Here is a 22,083-nt window from a genome sequence, read left to right on the forward strand (position 1 = left end):
ACAGTCATCAATAATATTTTTAGGTCAAACAGAGAGTAGAAAACCAGCTTTATGTATATAAGCAGCAACAGATCCCAGGCAGATTGGCAAGTTTTCTCTCTACATACCTGTGATTCTGCACAATTAAGAATTATTTATTGTTTAGGAAAGATTGTTTCTCTAAAAAGGAAACTTTAATTGGCAAATAATTGCATAAATCAGATTACTGTCTTGTCCTATTTTCATGGAACAAAACAATTTGATTCCTTCAATTCTCTATTGAGCAATTTAGAATTTAGAAAGCAGAAAAAAAAACACCTCAGTTTGTATTTAAAATCCCAAAATGGCTATGGAATGGTAAAAATGTCACAAATTATGTACCACATAATATTGTATTCTGAGATTTATTTATGTACTAATAGACTAATGTTTAAACTCTGTTCTGTTTCAAATACTTGTTTAGGCATAAATCTATGAACATGTACACAAGGCAAAGCAATTAATGTAAAAACATGTTTAATTTAATTGTACTGAATGTGATGAAAGTTTGAGAGAATTAGTGAATATTGGACAAATCATTTTTCATGATTATCAATAGTAGACCTGGAAAGAGTAGAATGGACAAAAAATAAATGAAAGAAGTAAAAAAAAAAAAAAACCACCCTAAAATGACAGTAAAACAGCTTTGGGAAGAGATAGTCCAAGCCCTGTATGAAAATAGGTTTGATTAATTTTCCAATACAAAAGTTGACATTAGGAAACTAGAGATGCAAAAATTAGGACAAAGGGGAAACATTGTATAATACATAATTGCAAAGAATATAATTAAGTTAGAGTAAGGAATAAACATTTGTCAGTAAGTTTTTTTAAAAATTTTTTTGGGGGGAGGGGGTCTTTGTTCTTTGTTCTTCAGCCATGGAACCAGAAGCATCATCAATGGTCAGTCTTCAGAATCTAGCATTATCTTTAAGAGATTATGTTTTTTTTAAATTACAGAAATAACCTTGGTGAGAACAATGTTCTCTTTTTTCCAAATTATGTTCAAGAACTGAAAACAAGTTGCTTCAGATTGCTACATTAAACAAACTGAGCCATTTCAAGAACTTTAGATCCAATCATTAAAACAATTCAGTCAATCTCTGCATTTAGCCTTAATTTATTTTTTTCTTCACAGATATAGAGAACACTAAACTCCTTGTTTTTCTGCCTGACATTTTCATTTATTCTTAAACTGTTGATCTGATTTCTAATCAGTGTAAGATGGAGCAAATCAAAGGATTATTTCCTTCAGCATTCACTTGTATGTTCCAACAATTGTTAAGATTTGGGGCATGCTATATGGCCATCATGACTAGAAACTAAAAAGTCTTAACTTTCATCTATTTTCTTCTGAAAGCTACATAACCGTCCCTTTTGGCACATCCAAAAGGAACTCCTGGCACGTAGGAACTACCAAGAGTAAAACTTTATTGAAAGACCCATTTAGGCACAGCAGAAGCAAAGTTAGCTCTGAAGTTTTCCCACAAAAACCCACATAGGTAAAAACCTCTTTTCACTCCTGGGCTGCCCACAGTTCATTGTCCACCAATTACACTCAGTACTTTTGTTTTGGGAAAACATTCTGTGCCAGCTGTTAGCTCCAAGAACTTGGCCTTGGTGGGTCTCCTCTCCAACAGCAGAAAGCTCTCATGCATTCCTTAGCCCCCCACCCCACCCTAGGAATTTACCAAACACCCCCCCCCCCGTTTCTCTTTGGCAAATTGTGAGCTGGACATTGATGCAGGCAATGAAGAAAGCGAGTCAGCTTTGACACCATCACAATCTCTTGTAATGAGTTTTATAATTAAGGACTGCATGAACAAGTTTTAAAAATATAACAATTTGGCCAGTGAGTTGATGCCTAAATTGTTTTAAAAATCATACATATTGAAAGACTTATGAGCACTTTAATATTGGGTCAAAAATGGACAAATGCTGCAAGGATGAGGGAGAAAGCAAATTGAACATAGTGTTCTTTCAGGCTTCCAGAGGAAACAATGAAATAAACATCACAGATCAACAGCACTACAGCAATGAGGTCTGAAATAGACGTCTTCACTGAGTTTCTGATGTAAAGATTTGCTGTCAGTTGACAGAATTTTTCTACTTTATCAAAAAATGTAGACATGTATTTGAAAGCTGTGTACAAAGTTATGCCTTGATTTGTTTTATTCATATAATTTTACTCTGTTTTTCATGATTAACAGTCCAAGATCAGGAGTACATGTGAATGAAGTCTTAGAAACTGGAAAGTAAGTCTGTAGAATGGGAAACCGTTTTCACCATGTTCTCACTACCTAGCTACAGAATATAAATGCATCATTAAGAATTAAGTTGGTTAGAGATGGAAGCATTCCAACTGCAGTGTCCCCTCTCCTTCTCTCAAGCATGCATGCATTTTAAAGAAATAGATGTGAACTTCACATAAGTGAAACTTACTCAATGGATTATTCCATCAGATGGAAGATTGGAAGTGGAGCCCTTGGTACGTAAAGTCTCAAGAAAGACTAAATAAGGTGGTCACAGAGCTATAACTCAGCTTAATTCCTTATAAAAATAGGTAATGTAAATCCATTTTGCAATCTGAAAAAATGTTAAACAAAAATTAATAGAGGAACATAATTACAGTTTACATATGCAACTAGAACCTCCAGCAAAATATTACAGTATGAAGTTTTTGTTTATTGCTTCAGTTGGTGATCCACCATGGTCTCTTCTACAAATCATTCTATTCTTTCTCTTACCTCTTTTCCTTATCTGTCACCCCTATAAGGTATACAAGACTAGAAAAGTTTTCTAGTTATGAATGCTAATGCTATTTTTGTTATAAGCCTATAGTAACAGAATAAGGTTACGGTAACAGAATCTTGCAAGTCTGAATAAGTTTCTTCACCCCGCCCAGCTTTTTCTTCATGAGAAACTAGGGAGGATCATGTCTAAGTTGCCATCTCAAATTACATTTCTGCCCTGATTCAAATTTCTTTTTATTTGGTCTTTACTAAACCGTTGGATTTTTTTTTTTAAAAAGATTGTATATGTGAGCATGTGTGGCATAGTTTATTAGGCTTAAAGCAGGGGTGTCCACCCTTGGCCACTTTAAGATCTAGGGACTTCAATTCCCAGAATGCCCCAGTCAATCATGGGACTGCTTTAAAGTTTACTAAACTGCTACATTTCCTAAACATTTTGGTTATTACTATTTTTGAATTATCTCACCAATGTACAGTCATGCAAGATTGTTGCTGGTTTCATTTTGGTAAAATTCTTTACAATAATCTCATGATGTGGTGGAATGTAGTAAGAAGATGGATTCCCAGGAGGGAGGTGGTACATTTCAGAGACGTAAGAGACAACCTAGTTCAGATATTATGTGTGAGAGAAATAGGGTGAAGACAGCCTCTCCATAATAGCTCATAGAGTATTTTGAAGATGCAGATAGCAGAGTGCTCAGTCTGGCAATATTTTGTCTATAGTATCAAAACAATAAAGAACTCCACTTGAAGGAATCATCACGTGCTATTCTTGGTTTGGGGCCTGACACAGTAAAATATTAGCATAAGGGCATCAACTTCATATACTGTCTTTTGCACGTTTTTTTGTTAGAGTATATTGGAAGATACAAGTGTGACTGCCATTTTGGAAATAATAGCAAATATGAAAGTAAATAATGTATCCATGAAGTCCTTAACTCACTAGAAGAAAGTTCTTGTCTTCCTTTGCACCTTTGATCATTCTGTTGATCTTACTTGTTTTATGAATCACCATTGATAGTTAGCCAGAATGGAACACTCCCATTGAATGTGTTTTATTCACCTGACAAGATTTACTGTTCATTTTCTTTGTACCACATGAAGGCTGTATTAAAGAGAGATACTTCCACAATAGCCAAATGTGCAGCAGTACAGATGTGGACTGAATGTTCAAAAAAAGTAGATCCTTATGAATGACATGAGGAAAGGCAGGTTGCCTTTGAAATCTCGTATCGAAGCAACATGTCCTTTTGCATGTCAGTTCTGTAATCCAAACAACTATGGTTTCAGTTAATAACCTGAATGAGTGGAAAGAAGAGAGGTGTCAGGGAAATACATTGCAACTAAACATTTTGATTGGTATGGTGTAAAAAAAAATACTGTTTTACATATAAATGTATAGCCCCATCCTTACAGTATATAAAAGCTGAAAATATGTTGTACTTATTGTTTAAGTACAAGTGATCCTTCTCCAGCATCTCTCTCCCTCTCTCTCTCTCTCTCTCTCTCTCTCTCCCTCCCTCCCTCCCTCCCTCTCCCTATGTGTATGTGAATGAATCAAAAATACTCCAGTGTTTAAAAAAGCTGTTCACTTTCTTATTGTACTAGGTTGGACAAAGCAGGCCTAGGTTTGTGTGTTGCACAACCTTCCAACGAGTTGTGTCTTGTTCCTGGACAACCTGCCTCTCTGCAAAAAAAGGATTTCTTTAAATGCTTCAGTGTGTGTGTGTGTGTGTGTGTGTGTGTGTCCGCCCATCCCCATCCTAAAGATCATGTACATTTCCAGGGGAAGTGATACAATACCCCTCCTTTGTGGGCGGGCAAACCCCTAGGCTGGTTCCACCCAGCCTTCAGTTCTGGGATCTCAGACTAAACTAACCTGAGGGGTCATTCAAAGTTTACTTTCTCAGAGCTATAAGCAGGAGTTCCCAAATGCTTAAAGGGTCTTTACATCTTAAACAGCTGTGTCCCAACTAAGGGTGTCTCATCTTCTCAACTTCTGTTTGCATTGGAGAATGAAGGGCTGGGGGCTGGGATGCCTCCAGTTCACCCTCAGGAATGTGCAGGACAGCAATCCGCTTAAGAGGGCAGTTCTAAACGTTTGCTCCCTCCAAGCTCAGGGCAAGTTTCTAGCCCACCAGAATTTGAGGTTACAGTTATCTATTTGATTTAAGGGACTCTTACTGATTAATATAACAGTTCTTCCAAGTACAGAATAATGCTTCCTTATTTCACGTCATGTAGGGACCCAAAATTTCTCCGCTGCAGAACTTATTATTTTTGCAACAAGAGGACAGCTGGAGGCAGTGAGAAAGATGTATTTTTTTTTTTTTTGAGGATCGAGAAAACAACATAACATTGTGGGTAGTCTGGGAACTGTTTTAGAGTTTCTGAGACATCTTTGGCGAGCTAAGGATTAAGCATTGGCAGGTAATTAGATTTTCAAGCTTCTTCATCCACTTTACATCAAATCTGTATCACAGAAGTGAACGTTTTCTATAGATTCATAGAGGCGTATAAATGTTCAGTATCTGCAATAGTATGAAAACCCTGAAAATGAAGTAAATATCTGAAGGGCCTAGAAGTCCAACGATTTCTGAGCTACAGTCAGTTGTTTTTCACTCCCACAAGGAGAGCCAGTCTACGATTTGTCAGAAGTGACGGTTTGCCTCAGGTACCAGATTAGGGATGTCATGAAAGGGCAGCAAGTACTAAGTTATTTTAGCTAATTGGCTACCCGAAAAATTAATTCCAAGGGTGAGCAAAGGTAACTGTGAGATTTTTCTCCCCCTCTGGTCAGATAACTTGCATGGAGTGGCAAAATGTTAATTGACATGCAACCTTGGGCCACAAAACATGGTATGCCAGCTTCATGTGCTAATCTCAGCACTGACTGGCTATCTTCCGAAGAGCGAAATCAAATGTCCATGGAGCAGTTCTTTCAGCATGTTGATAGAATATTTAAAAAAGAAAGAGCTAATTTTAATCTTCGTTTTGTCACACATACTGTACACATTCTTTCTGGGATTGGTGGAAGTTGTAGCCTAAAACACTTGGAGGTAATAGTCAGGAAAAGCTACTTTAGATACTATCAGATCCAGTTGCTCTTCCATTGTTGCCTCCTTGAGCCTATCAGATGAGAACAAGTTATACATGCAAATCTATATATGCATTTCAAAAGATGTACACAGCTGGGGAAGAGCCAAGTTGTCTTGGATTTGGAAAGACTTATTGTAAAAGATGATTGTGATGCCTTTCACATTTTCTACCCCATCATTTTCATTAACAACATTCAGGATTGTTTATCTAGTGGAATATTCTGACTTACTAGGGGCAATAATTAAATTTTCAAATAAAAGGTATGTTACATAAAATTGGCACAAGTGAGTGTTTAAATTCCCTGCTTGACTGTTTAAGCCAACAGCAAATCTTACTGGTCTCTTTTGTACAAGGAAGCAAATCAAACTATAATTCAAAAGGCCAAGATATCCAGGTACAGGGAAACATAGACAATTATTTTATGCTAAGACATTGATCTGTCTTGCTTAGTGCTAACTGTTCTGCACTGGCAATGCATCTTTAATAGCTTTTTCCCTGCAGATCTATAAGATAGAAATCTCAGAAATCCTGGTTGAAAAGTTAATGAGTTGTCACCCTAACACATGTAAGGTACCAGGCTGGGGAAGGCTGAGCTACAATTCTCAGGAACAGAAATGTTCCACTCCTGCTTCCAGGGGAAAAAAACTGACCTGGAGAAATTAGTACATTTTTTTTTTTGAATTGGGTTTGCCTATTGATGACGTCATCGACGCATCCATGTGGATTTCCTGGCAATGATATGGAAGTAGGGTAAAGGGGTTGGGGGAGGTTGGGGGGAACTTCATAGAATCATAGGATTGGAAGGGACGTTGGGGATCTTCTGATCCAACTCTCTGCCCAAGGAAGGAGTCGTCATACATCTCAGCCAAATAATTATGCAATCTTTTCTTGAAAACCTCCAGCAATGGAGCACCCAAAACTCCAGGAAGCAAGCTATCCCACTGTGTAATACTTCCCACAATTAGGAAATTCCTCTTCATTTCCAGATTGGAACTCCCTTTGATGAACTTCCATCCATTGTTTCTTTTTGTGCTTTTGGGTGCTATGGAGAATAAATTGATGCCTCCTGCCCTATTGGAAGGCTGCTATCATGTCTCCCACAGTCTCTTCTTTGTTAAACTACATTGTTCCTTTAGCTTTTCTTCATAGGATTTAGCCTCCAGACACCTTATCTTCTTGGTTACTTTGCAGTCTTTGTAGGGTCTCAGCATCTTCTTTTTTTTTATTGTGGTGACCAGAACTGGATGCAGTATTCCAGATGTGATCTCAGTTTACTATAAAGCCCTGGTATTTTCTGAGGGTCTCTCAACCAAACACTAGTCACAGCTTATTTGTTTTCTGGACATCAGCTATCTAAGTGCCACCATCTAGATAAAACTTGAAATACAAAGTACTGAGTCTGCCTTCTTTCTGGACATGAAACCTGTGATTCCCACATGTCTTCTCCAGCACTCAGCTTCTAGATCTATCTGCCCAGCTCTAATGGGGACAATTTCCCTATTTTCATTTTGCTGCAGGTCAACTATCTGTGTTGGCGATGTAACTTGTGTATTGTGAGATATATATATATATATATATATATATATATATATATATATATATATATATATATATATGTCCTTAATAGTTATAAAAATACGAATCCCGGGCATATTTGTTCAATGATGCAATCTTCGATCTCCGGGAAGAGTATACTCCAGTTATTTATTGTTAAAACCACATTTAAAACAATAAAAACAGTTATATACAAAAATTAAAACAACTTAGCTTTCGCTGGTTCTCTGCCAGCGTCCTCAGAGTGGGGCTTAGGGGGTGGGAAGTTCTTTTTATCCCCTTGCTGATCCAATTGCCTACTCATTGCCCTCGTGACAGGGCCACTCTTCCTGATTGCTCGTGACTGCCTCAACTGTTCCGCCCTCTCTTTTTTGCACTCTAACCTGGTATTTTCTTGCTTTGTCATCCTTGTGCTGTCTCCCCCTCCCTGTGCTGTCATCCTTGCAGCATAAGGATGACAAAGCAAGAAAATACCAGGTTAGAGTGCAAAAAAGAGAGGGCGGAACAGTTGAGGCAGTCACGAGCAATCAGGAAGAGTGGCCCTGTCACGAGGGCAATGAGTAGGCAATTGGATCAGCAAGGGGATAAAAAGAACTTCCCACCCCCTAAGCCCCACTCTGAGGACGCTGGCGGAGAACCAGCGAAAGCTAAGTTGTTTTAATTTTTGTATATAACTGTTTTTATTGTTTTAAATGTGGTTTTAACAATAAATAACTGGAGTATACTCTTCCCAGAGATCGAAGATTGCATCATTGAATATATATATATATATATTCTGAGGTTTTCGCGGGTATTTGTATAACCAAAGACCTACACACACACACACACACACACACACACACACACACACACACACACACACACACACACATATATATATATATATATATATATATATATATATATATATATATATATAATAGTAAGTCAGAGATTTTGAACTGCGATGTGTTGGACAAGCCATTTCTCATAGTACAGTCAAACAGTTAAGACTGCCCAACATTATTGTATTAAATTATGTGGACATAGTCAGGTATATACACATTTATTATATATGTCCATACATTTATTCAACCAATGTAAGAACTACAGGAAAATTCTTTTTTAAAAAAATATGCCAGCATTCATTGTACCCTGGAAGGTTTCCACCCATCCTAGTTAAGTTGAAACTGCTTTTGGTAAGTTACTGTCTAGAGAATGCAGTCTGAACATGCTCAGAATTCTTGTCTCTTTGTTAACATTTTGTATGTTTCATTTAGCTGGCTCAACAAAACTCTTCTCCTGGGACAGCTATTGTCCAGTTTGAGCTTAAGTCATCTTCAGTGGCTTCCCACTCACAAAGGACAACTGCTCGGCAATGAAGAAGCAGCTTGCATATGATTCTGCACCTCCCTCACTTTGTTCCCTCCATTTTGCTGCCTCCATCCATTTTTTTATAGTGAGAGAGACACACTTGGAATCAGAGTGGTTGTGACATTTAGGTAGCAGGCCATTGTGTGAAACCTTGAAAGTTTAAAAAACAAGTGCCATAGAACTCAGAGGGCTTAAAGCAACCCCCTTTGTGGAGCCAAGGGCTGAGTTTTGATTCGGGACAATGGTGTTTCTCAAATTTCTTCCCAAAACCTGCACCCATCTGTGATTTGAATGCAATCGCTTTTCTCTCCCTCTGCAATTCATTTGGCAAAGACGAAGCAGATGCAAGAGACGGGGGCTGAATTTTAATGATTGAGTTTTACCTGAAACAAAACAAAACAAGCAAAAATAAAACAACACAAAACAGAGCGAGCAAGCGAGCAAGAGTGGGCGAGGGAACCCATTGGATCCTTTTAGAGACAAAACAAAACGCATGTTTGAAGTTAAAGAGAAGGATTGGGGATAATATAAAATATCATTTAAAAGGGCTCCAATCATTAGGCACTGCAAAGAACTCCGCTAATGAGCCTCTCATAAATGAGGGAAGTGCCGCTTTCCCTTGGTTTTCTGCTCGGCTTGCCACAAAATTGCCTACCTGGGGTGGCTGATTACACGATTTGTACTGCATGATAAGATGTTGGGGGGGGGAGAGCCCTCATTTTGAGTTTCTCAATAGGTCAGCATCAAACCACCAGATGTTTCAGATCTCTGTTGATGTCTTTGGTTTCATTTTTTTTGGGGGGGGGGGGAACAACAAGTTTAGTCTTTACTAAACTATGAGGTTCCAGCTTTGCAATTTTTGATTTGACAACCCCTTTTGATAAGGGAAAAAGATAAATGGTATAATTAATGCTTTCATGAAGAGTAGATATTGAAAATTATTTAAGCCAAATTATTCCTGTTTTTGCTGGTTTCCGCTGTGTTTTTAGAGTGTAATCTAATGAACGAATAGTAATTGTACACTTGGACGTTTACAGGCCTCTTTTATCTGGGCAACAACTAGTCTTTGTAGAGGATGAGGGGGAAAAAGATATCAAGCAGACTTCTCTTACAAATCATTATCAGGAGACATTTCCCTAATCCCTAATTTCATGAGACAATTTGGATTTGCAATTCCAATCAGGAAAACCAAAGTACCTATAGCTGGAAGTCTCAAAACTGGGCAGCCTTTGAGAGTTGCACATAGGATAGACTAGATAATAATCAAATAAGCATCCACTGATATAACATCCTAAAAATATGCTGAAGTTATCTTTTCCCCTCACCACCCCACCTCAAACAGCATATGATACCAAGGAAAAGGGAAATTTTCAAGGTACAATTTCAGCCTAAAAAGAAGTAGGTCCATTGAGAGAGGGCATATAAACGAAGAGGTTGTTTACTTGTGTCACATAATGGAAATAAATGGCATACTCCCAATAATTAAAACTGCATTTCTACTGAAGTAAGAAGCAAGGGATGATTGTGTTTTAAGGCACAATGAACTCATCATAGTTAGACTGTAGAATCCATGGTCCCAGAACATGGACAGGATAATTTTTTCCTTAAAAATTAAAAAAAATTAAAAAGTGGACATCCTGGGCATTCATTTTTCCTTCCAAGTAATTACTAAGCTTAACTTTAAGGGACTGTACACCTCCCAATGCCCATGAGCTTGCTTCTGCATCTCATTTCCCATAATGTTCATTGTCGTTTTCCTTTCAGTTCTTCGGCAATTTGTGACACACTCGGCCTTTGGAAAGAAGATTGTGGGACTCTTGTAGAATAGGATGTAGTTAGTCACAAATCCCATTTCTGGACAAATGGAAATCCTTGCCTGCTGATTTTTTTTTTTTTAACCAGAAATGTTTAAAGCTGGTAAGTGAGAGGCTGCCATGACTTTCCTTGGAAACATTGCAAACCAATGTTTAATGTTTAATGAAGAGAAGGATGAGGGGAGACGTGATAGCAGTGTTCCAATATCTCAGGGACTGCCACAAAGAAGAGGGAGTCAAGCTATTCTCCAAAGCACCTGAAGGCAGGACAAGAAGCAACGGATGGAAACTAATCAAGGAGAGAAGCAACCTAGAACTAAGGAGTAATTTCCTGACAGAACAATTAATCAGTGGAACAACCTGCCTTCAGAAGTTGTGAATGCTCCCAACACTGGAAGTTTTTAAGAAGAGACTGGACAACCATTTGTCTGAAATGGTGTGGGGTTTTCTTGCCTGAGCAGGGGGTTGGACCAGGAGACCTCCACAGTCACTTCCAATTATTATTATTATTATTATTATTATTATTATTATTATTAAGAACAATAGATTGACCAAAATTCCCAGGATCACTTTCACGCAGATAAAAGGCAAATTTTTTGTGGGTCATGTACTTCCCTCTCTTCTCTCTCATGTATATCTGCACTCTCAATTATAACAGCTGTTTGAGATCCTATTCATCTCTCCCTGGCCACCACTGCAGCTTGCTTATGGTCACAAATGTTAGGAATTGTTATGGTCACAAATGTTAGGAATTGAAAGCACAGGAATCTTTCTTCTAAGTAAAATACCGCCCCCCCACACACTTTTCTTCTCCCTATGTAAGGCTTGGCCTGGTTCTTCAGTTGGTGCTTCACATTTTCCTCAGTATGTTAAAGGAGCAGAGGAAGTATATTATCCTGGGCTCTTTCAGGTGAATATCAAGGGGGACTCTTAATGCCTGGCTTTGACTGCTTTAGTTGCATCTAAGGGCTTAGTGCAGTTTAAAAAGAGAAATAAATAAATAAATAAATAAGGTGGAAGAGAGTGGTAATGGAGCCCACAGCCAGTTCCCAGCCTTTGCTGTAATACTTTGTACCCAAACTGTTGTTTCTGTTCCACCTTCAAGCGTGGATAGAGCTTTGTACTTCTCCCAAACACACACACACACACTTTATTCTCTTCTCTCTGAGCTCCTTCTTCTCTCCTCCTCCTTCTCCTCCCACTCCACCCTATTCACATTACCTCAAAGTGCATTTAAGCATCAATAAGGTGCGAAGGGAAAATTGTCTGTCACGTTAATCCAGGCCTGAGGGGCTGGGAAATATAAAAGAGAGAGAGAGAGAGAAAAGGAAAGGTTCTTTAAGAGCCTAAAAATCCATACAATAGCTGTGGGAATGCTGGTCAGACCCTTTCCTCCCCACTGCCTCCGTGGTGATCCCTCAATTAGCACGCAGGGCCTGCTTCTATAGGAAGCCTTGTCTTTCAAGGTGAGCCTGTTTGTTTGGGAAAGGGGAGCCTCTGGTCAGACTGGCTAAGCTGGCCTCTGCAACCTCTGGCAGAATTTGGGGAGATGAGGGAGAAGAGTTCTCTCAACTTCAGAAGGGCAGTGGAGGTGGAGCCCAAGCAAGCCCACAGCATCTTCTGGTCCTTCCTTCCTTCCTTCCTTCCTTCCTTCCTTCCTTCCTTCCTTCCTTCCTTCCTTCCTTCCTTCCTTCCTTCCTTCCTTCCTTCCTTCCTTCCTTCCTTCCTTCCTTCCTTCCTTCCTGACAATTTCACTGTCCCTGGAAGGGTGTTACCCTTACTTGTTGTATCTCAAGGACCTTTCGCACAGGTTTAAAAGTTTTAAAACTTTAGAAGTTTCCACTGCTAGAACTGACCTTGTCTTTGGGTGACAGCAGCCCAGAGAGGAACTTAATTGGGACTGGCCCCTCTTAGTATAAAAGCAGAGCTGTGTTGCTTAAAGGACTCTGCTGAATGTCTGGAAGCAACCCGTGCGCATTTCTTGTCTTTGGAGATGGTGTGGATTATGGGGCCCCCATATCATAATGGGTTAGGTTACCCGTCCTAAAGCTTCCTCTTCCTCCCCCCCCTCCCGGGGTTTAAGGGGCCAATCGGAACTGAGTGACTTGTTTCAGATTTTCTCTAAACGCGTTTTGATGGAAGGAGCGGGGCGGTTTTGCTCCCAAACGTTTGGTTTTTGCAATTCCAAAGGAGGCCTGAGCCTCGTGGGGTGGGGGTGGGAGAGAGTGGGGGTGGTTGGGGGGGCTTCTCAGCTGGCCGGCCTGAGCTCCGGAGGAGCTGCGCGGAGAGACGGAGGGGGGGGCGGGCGGCGGGGGAGGCAGCGGCGCAAAGAGGGAAAACACACACACACACACACACACACACACACACACACGGTTGCGTTAAAACTGTTCCTTAGTCACTTTTAATTAGCCCCCTCGATTTAATTAGCAAAGTTGAAACATGCAATTAAAATTAGCTCAGTTTAGCGGGTCTTCAAGGGAAACCGGGGGAAGGAAGCGCGGCGGGAGCCGTCAGGCGGGCGGGCGAAAGGTGGGAAACTCGCCTCCGAGAAGGGAAGGAGGCAAAGAGCCTCGGAGGGGCAGCCCGGGCCGAGGCCGGCTCCCCTTCGACCGAGGGGCGGGGGGGGGGACGTGCCGGGCTCGGCCCGGTGGAAAAGGCAGCCCTGCTCCGCTCCGACCGGCAGAGCCCAGCCGAGCTGAGACGATCCGCTTTCCGGAGGCGTCGGAAAGCAACGCTGGGCTGCGAGAGCCGACCGGTCCCTCCTCTCCCTCCCTCCCTCCCTCCTTCCCTCCCTCCCTCTCCCGGGACCGAGCGTTTCAGGCCCCGTCTCTGGAGTCGCCAAGGCTGGGGGTGATGGGGATTGTAGTCCGACACGCCGGAAGCGTCCAGCTTGCCCGATCTTCCCTTCTCGGACCCGGACCCCAATTCCCAGCCCCGCCTGGCCACAGGCCGCCCTAGGAGCCCAACCGCCCTTGCTTGGGAAGGGCTGCCGGTGCTCCCCGGCTCTAGCTCCGCGGGGCCAGGGGCGAGCCGAAGCCCGGAGAGGCTGCAGCGCCGACCCGGGGCGCGAGCCGGGGCTCTCGGAGGTTCCCAAGCGGGAGAGGCTCGCTTTTTCTTTTATTGGGCGCGCGGGGGGGGGGGGGAGTCGGAGAAATGCGATCGGAAGTAACAAGAGCGAAGATTTGGGATAATGATAAGATTGCCGCGAGCCACCCACTGAGTTCTGGTGGCGTCCCCCCTTCTCTCTCTCTCTCTCTCCCCCCCGAGCTTTCTTGATCCCTTTTCGAGAAGAGTTCTCTGTTTTCAGATTCAAGCTCCCATAAACGACGCGTTCTGAAAACACGAGCGTTTGCCGGAGAGGTGACTGGCAACACTTTCAGAAAGCGTAGGAGGAAGAAAGGAAAGGGAAAGGGAAAGGGAAAGGGAAAGGAAAGGGAAAGGGAAGCTGGTTCTTCCTGACTGTTCGGAATAAAAGGGCTGGTACGTGATGTAGAACAACACAATGGGCTGGGAGGCAGAAGCCGAGCTGCCTGGGCCCACGGAACCCACACACCCCACGAGGTTTTTCTCCCGCGGGGTCTCGGCCAACGGTAGACCGTGGGGATCTTGGAGAAATTATTTTTTTCCAAGTGACCCCAAAGCAAAGCAAAACAACCACAATAAAGCTTTCCTCCCCCCCCCCCCAATCCTACGGAATAACAGCTTACAGAAGAAAACGCTGTAACCTCACAACAAGCCAAGGTTGGCTGAAGTTCAGCCGGAGACTTTCTGCAGTGGAATTCGTCTTCTGGGGCAGGGATGAAATTATACAGGGAATCGGGGAGAGTCGAGATTCGGTTAGCTTCATTCAGCGACCGTCCAAGGGTCGAAGAGGTCCCGTCCCGTCTGTTCAACTCTCACCTTCGCTGGCCGCCTCCCCCCCCCGAAAGAAGTTTGGAAAAGAAAACGCCGAATACCTGCACAGTGAAATGTGGTTGACAATAAATGCTGCGTGAGACGCTAAGGCGCAAATCTCAGCATCCAAAAAGCTTCCCAGGAAAAACAAACAAACAAACAAACAAACAAACGATACTGAGGCTAGGGTGACAACTGTATATATATATATACACACACACACATGCATACATACATATGTATATATGTATATAAATACATGCATACATACACATGCATACACACACACACACACACACACACACACACACACATATATATATATTCTTCTTCTAACATAATGCTTATTTTTTGAAATTGTGGAACCAGTGTCCTTTTCATAGGTCGATGCTATGTGAGAATGGATGTGGTCCAGGTCTTTGTAGCTACTGACGAAATGGGACGGGGCAAAGAACGATCGAAATATTGTCCCCAAAGGGCCGAGACTCTTTTATTTCACGTTTAGTTCTTTTTTTAAGGAATTGAAACCCTTCCCCACCCCACCCCAACGGAGTCAGAAAAATGAGACGCAGGTTCATATATATATATATAAGCTAATAAACAGTTGGATTGAGGGGGGTGGTGGTGAGGAGTAAGCGTTTACATTTACAGTCAGGGCATCAGATACAAAACCCGAGTTTTTTCTTTTTCTTTCCCTTTTTTGGCACAACAGATGAAATGACTGGGGACAGTGCGGGTGCAAGTCGGGACGGTGCGGGTCCCTGGCTGGCGGGGAAGGTCTCTGAGGCAGACGATGAGCCCCACTTCCAAAAGCCCCAAACTGCTGGGAGAAAACGCGGAAGGCTTTGACGGCCAGCTTCGCGTCTGAACCGGGAAACCTTCGACGTCCTTCGCTGGACCTTCCTCGACAGGCGCGGCCGGACTGGGAAAGGCTGGGAAATTCTGCGACTGGAAGGTCAAGTCCACGGAGGGCACCAGTTTAGAGGGTGAATCTTTGGGCACAACAGCAGATCAGCCTCTTGACCGATTTGCTGGATTTTAACCGAGTAGCCACCCAAGAGGGGACGTTTGGGTAAATCTGATGGCTCGGGAGAAAAATAGGCGGAGCAGTCGTGAATCCGATCTTCTCCTCCATAGGAGGATTCAATCTCCCCCCCCGGTCCCCCCCACTTCGCGGTCTCCAAGTGCGCCCCTGACCGAAACCACCTGTGGGCCTCATCCTCCCTCCGGCGATCCCCAGCCCAGCCCCCACCTGCATAAGTGGCACACATAGAAGGAGGCTGCGTTGGTTCGATTCCAAAGGCAATTATCAAGGGACCCTTTTGGTGGGCGAGGAGGAGCTACCAAGTTTTGGGGTGGGAGGCTGAACGCTCCTTTGAAGCTCCCGATGGAGAGTTCCCGGCTCTGAAGCCGCTAATTTACAGGCAAATTCTAAGATAGGGAACCAGTTTCTAGTCCTCATTGAGATCAGTCTATATCGCCTCTGCGGCATTTGCGCGAAGCCAGTTCACTTCAGATAACGAGGATAACGGTAATAATTCAAGTTTAAGGAGATTGTGTTGATTGGAGAGGTTTTTAATACAGAGAAAAGCAGGAAAAAAAATTCACTCTCCACCTTATATGGACTCTCCTGCCCATCTGCATAAGTCGATTCTTTCCAAATCAACCTAAGTTGCAACCACTCCCTGGTTTGGGAAGGAACAGGGAGTTTCCCCAAAGTTAGTATCGGGACCTTTTCTCTCTTTTTAAAAAAACGACCATTCTTAATCATATTTTTAAATGTTTCCAGTCTCGCCCGCATGTCAAACCACCTCAACTTTTAAGTACTGAGCTTGGATGAAGACGGGAGAGAGAGCGAGCGCCTATTTTATTTTATTTAGGCGGAGAAAGCATGCTAGGAGAGGCGGCGGGCGGGCGGGCGGGCTGGGTAATTTTCATTCTTGTAATATTGGTTTGGGGATAATTACTTTTAATGTCAAAAAGATTTAGTTTAATATCATCTCTATTAGGCTGCTGGGCGGATAATTAAAAGTGAAGCTGATAGCAGGAGGGAAAACAGATGGGATTTGCTTACTTTGATTCAGTAGGTAAATAATGAAAAAGTCAGTGGCAAAATCCCCACGAACAATTGAAACCTTAAAGATCGCTAACATTATTGGAAGCCCTGGCGAAGTAGCTACTTGAAGGAGAACCGGATGAATACATGCCAAGCGAGAACTATATTTCTTCCGCGTCTTCTCTCTCTCCTCCCCTGCCTCCTGCCTTGGGGAAGAACTACCCTCGATTTTAGACAGTGGAAGTCATCTTTTAATTAAGATTTTGATTCCACCTGGAAACCTTTGGCGAAAATAAGAAGGGGCATTTTAGAATGATCTGAATCAATATCTGCCTATCGGAGAGAGGGGAGCGAAGAGGCTTTTAAAAACGTGTTCCGATAAATCCTAGCTCCTTGTACTTTTAAAGGAGAGAAATAGTTGTCTGACACTTGTGGTAAAATAACAGTAACAACAATAGCTGTGTTGTCTAGTGATGAATGTATGCCTTAGTCCCGTCGCTTGTGCTTAAACTCCAGTGGACCAGACTTTCTTCAAAGTAAAATTGTTTCCAGCTGAATTTAATATACGAGAGTATCAAAAAGAAAATGGTCTACTGAATAGTCATAATTAAGTACCCGAATTATTTAAAAGAAAGAAGCCACACATTGACAAAGCTCTTGACTGCTTGGCGATTACAGCAACATCTGGGAGGCTGGGGGCAATGAGTAGAAAATATAAAGCTAACCATATAAGTCGTGCCAGTCATTTTTATGCTGATCATTAATAGGGATTACAATTAACAGCATGGGTTCAACTCTTGTTCTGATATTGGGAAGAGAGAAAAGTCGTTTTAAGACCCCTTAATGGAGATTTCCCTGCTTTTTTTTCTGCCCCCCCCCTTCAATCCGCTGCAGAATTGCCTGTAATTCTGGGAAACTGCAGAGTGAAGGGCTGAGATTGGGATTAGAGTCGGTTGTATTGAACGCTTCTGTTTTCCTCTGCGCGCCCTGCTCCCCGGCCGGACTTGGCTCCCTCCATTGGAGAAAAGGGTACCCATTTTCTGCCCGGGTTGCTGTCCACACGTCCTCCCCTATCCGTGCTCCTTTCGTGCTCAGGTAGAAATATCTCACGGTTCTTCTGGCAGGACGGCAGCGGGGGAGCCCAGTTTGGAGCATCGGGGCAGGGGAAGGGGGGGGGGCAAAAGGGCGAAGGTATCATCTCTTTCCTCTCTCCCCCCCCCTTTGCAGGTCCAACTCAGCTACTGTTGCTCTCCGCTGGCTGCAGGACCCCCCCCCGCCCCCGCCCCCCCGCGAAGAGCGAGCGAGTGAGCGAACGAGCTCAGCCTGAAGATGAGCTCTCCGAGCTTCGAGGTTGGGAAGCCTCGACGGAGTCGTTTCTCGACGTAGGGCGCAGGTTATTGTGCCTCTTTAAGCGGAGTGCTCCAGATGATATTTAGCCTGGCTCTGTAATTCTTAAGGCACTCAGTAGTGGGAAGTTCAGCCCGAAATAAAGGCTAGATAAGAGTCTCACCTATTTAACTCCGTTACTGAATTAGCCAGAATCCCATTTGATGGATTCGCACGACCCACTGAACCTCAGTGCGTTAATCAAATGGCTTGCATCGGTACGACAACCTCTAAGTTCCTTGTGCAGAAAAGGGAAGGGGAAGCGAAGTAACCAGCCAAAGACTGAAACTTGGAGAACTTCGGTTCCTTTCCAAATGCAGCCTCTAAAATAGCAAGGGGCCTGGTCAAACGGGTTGTGTGAACACCCACACATTGTCTCTTTTTTTGTCTAAAATTCATGATTCCCCCGCTCACGTTTTCAACAGTCGGGAATCCCAGGCCGTATGAGTCAGCCTGGACCGATTCTGAAAATAATTGCAGCCTAAGCTGGAGAGTAGCCCGAAGCTTCTTTGCTTGGTGAAAGTCCTGAAAAGCGCGCAGGGAACGGCGCTGAACGGAACAGGGCTCCAGGTTCAGGAAGATTTTACCATGCACCCAAGAACCCCCCCACACACACACCATTTGCGGACTGATATATATATAAAAATGTGGCATCATAAAGTGCCAGACCCAAGAAGCCTGCTGGCAAGGGATCCAGATTCCAGCCTGCAACGGCAAGCTGGGCACTCCGTGGAATCTGGGGCTGTTTAGAGAGCTTTGTGGGGAGGGGGTGGAAGCAGGATCTCAGAGCCCCCACTTAGGGAAGGACCCGAGTAGCCGAAGCATTCACAAGAGGAGAGGGAGACGCGGGTTTCATTGCAGAAATAAAACCAACCTAAAACATGGGAAGGGGAAAAAATGCGTGTCAAGAAAGAAAGCGGAGCCTCAAAGGGATCCCGGATCCGCTCCTCGAGTCTCCCGAAGGGCCTGCCTTTAATGTCCAGGGAGGGAACTGGGGATCGAGAGCGGCCGCGGGTGGGGGGGCTGTCTTTTCGCTGCGAGGGTGGGGGAAGCAAAGAGCGCGAAGCCTCCGGCAAGCCTCTTGCAGGGGCGGGAGTCGCTGGTTCGTTTGGGAACCTTGGCGGGTCTCTCCACGAACCGGTGGCCTCGAGGGGACCGGAGGCGGAGCTGCCGGCGTTTTCCTGGCGAAGGAAGTCCGACTAAGGAGCGAAGCGGCGACCTTTGAGGCTCCCTTAAAGGCCGCGAAAAGAGAAGCAAACGCTAAGTTAGCTGCTGTCTCAGAGGCGCTGCCGTCGCCGCGGGAAAGGGCTCAGCCCGAGAAACGGAAAGGGGAGGGGGAGAGTTGGGAGTGAAAGGGGAGTGTAGAAGGAGCTTCCCTCCGGGGTGTTCGTCGATTTTTATTTATTTATTCGTTTGTTTTTGGAGAAATGAAAAAAAAAAAAAAAGCAGGTCCAGCAGAGTCAAGCCGCCCGCGCGGGGAAGAGGCGCCCAGGCGGGGCCAGCATTTCGGGAATTCCACCCAGATATATAGGGGGGGGGGAAATATGTCTCCCCCCAATCTCCTCCGAGTTCCAAAATGTTTGTTAAGAAGTCAATCTTGATTTTAAGACGTTGTCTTAATGAACGGGGCAGACTATTCTTTTAGTTAATCCCACAGCAGAAATGTTCAGAAATGACCCAACCACTGTTGTGGTGATATAAAACCCCAAACAGCGCGTTTGAAAGAAACAGATTAAAATTCGGTCCTGATTTTAAATTACTCCCATTTTGGAGTACGGAGATTATCCATTCCTTCCTTCCTTCCTTCCTTCCTTCCTTCCTTCCTTCCTTCCTTCCTTCCTTCCTTCCTTCCTTCCTTCCTTCCTTCCTCACAAAGCAAGGGTATATAGAAAACATGCTTACCAGAATATTCTGTATCTGGACACTGATTCGAAAGATATAACATCCCTTTTCTTATTAATTTAAACAGCCAATTCTTAACGTGAGCTGTCTACGCAGATAAGCAAAATGGATGCTATGTATATATGATATGCAAATGGTTAATTATAGTGGTAGTGACTTATCTTGTCATCCAATTAGATAATTATAGGATTTTGGATTTAAAAGACTGAAAGCTGTGCCGGCCTCATTTTTTTTTAAATGGAGAAGGCATGACATAAGGTCCTCAAATAAATGTTGATATATAGTTTCACACCCCTTTGTGAAATGATTTAGAGTTAAATCGGGAAATTTCTTGCAAAGAAACAAGACAAGATTAGGCCCAGTTATTTCTGCAAGGAACCTGGTCACTGGCACAATTCTTCCTATTGGTGGAAGCTTTGCTATTGGTCAGGTGAAGGTAAGCACAGTCAGCGTCTTTGATATCCCTTTTTTAAAATCATGAACTGTACAGTAACTGTAAACTGTACGTGACTGTACCTTATCGTATCAATTCGTGTTGCAAAGTGGCACTGTTCATTGTGAATATTTCTTGTTGTGGGATAGGAAACGAACAATATTTTTATTCCATACAGTTTTAGATTTATTTTTATTCCATGCAGTGTTAGATGCCAGGTTTTTGGATTTTGTTTTTGTTTTATGTGATAGAGAAAAGTCCAGGCAAGCTTTTGTTACCTTCAATGCAGTCATCTCTTTCTCTCTCAACAGAGCTATACAATTGTTGGTTCTACGTACACACCTGAGCTCTTCCTTCTCAAAAGTCCTTCACCTCTAAAATAAAAACCAAACCGCATTTCCTGTCTCAAAACCTCAATAGAAAGCAGAACGAATCGCCTGGAGACTGGAATCCGAGCAAGATACTCAGCCCATCCCAGAGATTCGCTGATCTGTCTTTTATAGGAGATCCTTCCTCTAAATCTCTCTCAATTATTTTAGATGGAGAAGGAAAACCAGCTGATCATCAGACCTACTGAGGCGTTGGTTTTGTTAATCCCCAGGATGCTGTTTCTGTTTTGAAAATTTCTCTGCCTCCAATAGCCAGAGTATAGTTTTCCTGACTAACAGCCTCCTCTGCAAAGAGCGGGACTCCTGTGTTGGCCAGCTTCAATCTGGCTCCTTGGTGACAATTAAAAAAGAAGGGAGGGGGATTCCGGAATAATGCGAACACCCCCCCCCCACTTGAGAAGGGAAGCCAAGCGGGAGAGGGACACGGATTATTCCGGCCAAGTAAATTCCTCTAAAGGAGGGGAAAGGGGGGGACATGCCTCCTCAGTAGGCCAACTGTGGAGAAGCCTATCTCGCAACTGAAAGGGTCTCCCCCGCCCTTGCCCCAGGGCTCCAGGCAAGTTCTTGGCCATATCCGAGAGGCTGTGCTTCCCTCGCTGTGGAAAGGAGGGTTTCGATCTAACGCTTCCCACCTTTCTGGGAAGGGACTTTTAAGCAGGAGTTAAGACATTAATTTCACTAAATCTCGGTGACTAGATCTAGCGAAATCGGAGGAGGGAGATTTTGCTCCCTTGAACACACGTGTAGAACAAAGTAACTGTCGCAAAGAAAAGAAAATCTCCTAGGCCAGGAGTTTTTCTCTGGAAAGACAGGGCTGTCACTTTTGCTACTCCGGGGATGGTTAATATGTAATTCCGAAATAGGCCAAGTAGAGATTGTCTTACCAATCTTACAGGGTTTTTTTTTTTGGAAATACATGTAAGACACATGTACAGGTTTTGTTGACCGTCCCTTCCCTTGGGACAGGAAATGTATTTTATTCGCCGGCGTGTAAGGAAAAAAAACCTGCACTAACACGCTTATTACCAACATTTCGAAACTGCCTCTCGGGGAGAAACCGACAAAGCTGCCCAGTCCATTTTCTCGGGCTATTTTAACTTGGAAATGGGTTGCCTTACTTGCTCCGAATGGACTGGCCTTTGATCTGGGTGACTTCTTCAAAACAAGCAAGTCCCAAGGCGTGTCGGCCTCAGGTAAATGATAGTCGACAACAAAAACAATATATTGTTTAAAAAGCGAATGAATCCAGTGGTAGCGAGCATAATTGTTCACGGATCGATTCCCTGTTTTAATTGTCCTACAGGAGAGTCCGAAGCAGCGTGACCGACTTTTAGTTAAACAAACAATAATTAAATCTGAGAGAAGGAAAGAGAAGAAAGTATGTAATAGGTAGTGAGCCTCCCCTTTCCTTTCCCAAATATAAAATGTAATA

Source organism: Crotalus tigris, unplaced genomic scaffold, assembly GCF_016545835.1.
Source record: "Crotalus tigris isolate CLP2741 ecotype Arizona unplaced genomic scaffold, ASM1654583v1 scf7180000023617.9722795, whole genome shotgun sequence".
NCBI classification, from domain to species: domain Eukaryota; kingdom Metazoa; phylum Chordata; class Lepidosauria; order Squamata; family Viperidae; genus Crotalus; species Crotalus tigris.